The sequence below is a fragment of the Sycon ciliatum genome, chromosome 3 (assembly GCF_964019385.1).
Source record: "Sycon ciliatum chromosome 3, ocSycCili1.1, whole genome shotgun sequence".
Classification (NCBI taxonomy): domain Eukaryota; kingdom Metazoa; phylum Porifera; class Calcarea; order Leucosolenida; family Sycettidae; genus Sycon; species Sycon ciliatum.
In genome coordinates, this window is record NC_088645.1 from 6,340,123 (window position 1) to 6,342,622 (window position 2,500).

The 2,500-nt window shown below is 50.5% G+C and overlaps 2 protein-coding genes across 2 annotated transcripts in view; both read left to right on the forward strand.

Moving 5' to 3' along the window:
* Window positions 1–2,500, forward strand: part of LOC135811276 (aquaporin-like) — a 133,460-nt gene that overhangs the window by 107,656 nt on the left and 23,304 nt on the right. The window lies entirely within an intron of this gene.
* Window positions 1–2,500, forward strand: part of LOC135812435 (TNF receptor-associated factor 3-like) — an 18,582-nt gene that overhangs the window by 12,494 nt on the left and 3,588 nt on the right. The gene's annotated exons all lie outside the window — the stretch shown is intronic.

The following is a 2,500-nucleotide window of genomic DNA, read 5'->3' on the forward strand; positions in this document are numbered from 1 at the left end:
GTAACTGCAGTTGGATCCCCGGACGGATACCCTGATGCCGTCAATCCTTTTTCTGCACCTTGTCCTCACCCACTTACTGAGGTGTGGTGAGCCCATAAGTGGGATCATTTCAAGTCCACCCTAGTTTGGGGATTTCAGGTGGTGTCGGCCGTTGCGTGGTTCAATGGCCAATTGAGTCATCTTTCCAAGATTCCTTTTGAGTCTCTCTCCCCTCTCCCGGGGAGACCTCACGCAGCGTTCAGTACGCCCTAAGGGCGCCGGCCTCGGTCAATCGACCGGATTTCCACGTCCACGGCAGTATGTATGTATGTATGTATGTACTCAATCTGATATATGTATGTATGTATGTATGTATGTATGTATGTATGTATGTATGTATGTATGTATGTATGTATGTATGTATGTATGTATGTATGTATGTATGTATGTACTCAATCTGCGGACAGCATGCTGTTTCGTTCTTTGTGAACTCATCAGCGCAGCACAGAGGAAATGGGGCCGAACCTGATAGCAATGAAAATAAAAATTTCCAATCAGGCCCGAACGTACCTTGCCAGAGTGCTCAAACTGACAAGTCAGTGAGCTCTGCGTAATGCAAACAGCAAAGGCACTACCCCACATGAGAGTGCTCAACTACTACAAGAGCAGGAGCGAAAATACTCAATCTGCGGACAGCGTGCTGTTTCGTTCTTTGCGAACTCATCAGCGCAGCACAGAGGAAATGGGGCCGAACCTGATAGCAATGAAAATAAAAATTTCAAATCAGACCTGAACGTACCTTGCCAGAGTGCTCAAACTGACAAGTATGTATGTATGTATGCCACAACCAATGCTTGTGGACTATATTTGGCATCAGCGGAAAGAGGCAGCAAGAGGAACGCTTGTCCTCATCCACAGTCCGAACGTGGTGGTGGGGTGATACTGAGCTAGTTACAGAGAAGATTATGTTTCGCAGACTGACTTGGCTTGGTCATGTTATCCGCATGTCGCCCGAACGCTTGCCCCGGCTACTCCTGTTCGGTTCACTGACCCAGACGCGACCTCAACACAAGCCCAAGAAGCGGTGGAAAGATGCAATCCGTGCTGACCTCAAGATGGCTAATGTCAAGGAGAGAGACTTGTGTGATGCAACCAGCTGCCGGAGTACCTGGAGGTCAGCATGCCTTGAAGCTGTTGCTTGCGCGCACCGCACCAGGACTGAGCACAAGATCAAGCCGGTCCTGTGTGACACCTGCGGCCGGAGTTTCTCTCAGCCCCGCTACATGGCGCGTCACAAGTGCACAGTGGAGCGAGCAAAGCCGGTGAGAGAGCAGTCTGGGTCTGTTCAGTGTAATGCGTGCGGCCGCTGGCTCCTATCTCGTGGGGGCTTGGCAAACCATCTGTGCGGCAACAATCCAGCTCATTCCCTCAGCCAGCCTCGACGGCAGCAACAACAACGGAAACCGCCAGCAGTTCGAGACGGGCCAGGTTTGACGTGCCTTGTATGCCAGCGAACGTTCACGTCCATCAGTGGAAGGACTCAACACAAGTGCAAACTGACTGACATCCAAACTACAGCGGCACCACCCCTGGAGTGCTCCGCCTGTCACCGGACCTTCCGCTCGACTAGCGGCCGGACACGCCACCGATGCGGCAGGGTGACTAGTACCATTTGACCTGTACCTTCGGGGACTGCGTAGCCAGACTTGGCAGCAGGATCAAGATCAAGATCAATATGTATGTATGTATGTACCCAATGCTGTAGACAACAAGCTGTTTCAGCCATAAAGGCCTCATGAGTACAGCTACGAGCTAAATAGGCCGAGCTACCAGCCATGGTGCAAAGGAGGCACCACAGACATTAAGGTAGCTCGTCGCTCTAGCGCCAGAGTGCTCAAACTACAAAATGTAGCGGGCATTGCGCGATGCAGCAGCACTAGAGCAGCCTACTGAGAGTGCTCAACAAGGCGAAAGCCGAGGAGCGTGATATGTATGTACTTCAAAAAGTATGTATGTATGTATTATGCTCCCTAGCGTCAGCAATGTCGTTAGGTTGAGCACTCTTACCTTAGCGCGAACCCTTGCCGCTCGCCTCGTGCAACGCTCACTGCTCTTGGAGCATTTCGAGCACTCTTGGCGGGGTTTGCAGCTCTTTATAAAAATGCTTTGCTTCACGGAAACGTATTTAATTGCGAAGAGCTGCGCTTCGGTCCTCTGAGCTGTGCTGAGGAGCTCTAACAGAGCGAAACAGTTACTGTCCACAGATATGAGTATGTATGTATGTACCCTGCCGTAAGTCGCTCGTGAGTCGTGTATGAGTCGTGTATGGCTAATCTCGTATTTCTCCACTTTGCCCGTATGCCTGTCTGTTGCGAATTGTGATTGGCTGCTAGTATTAATGTTCCAGAATGTTCCAGAGCTGTGAACTGTGATTGGCTGCTAGTATTAATGTTCCAGAATGTTCCAGAGCTGTGAACTGTGATTGGCTGCTAGTATTAATGTTCCAGAATGTTCCAGAGCT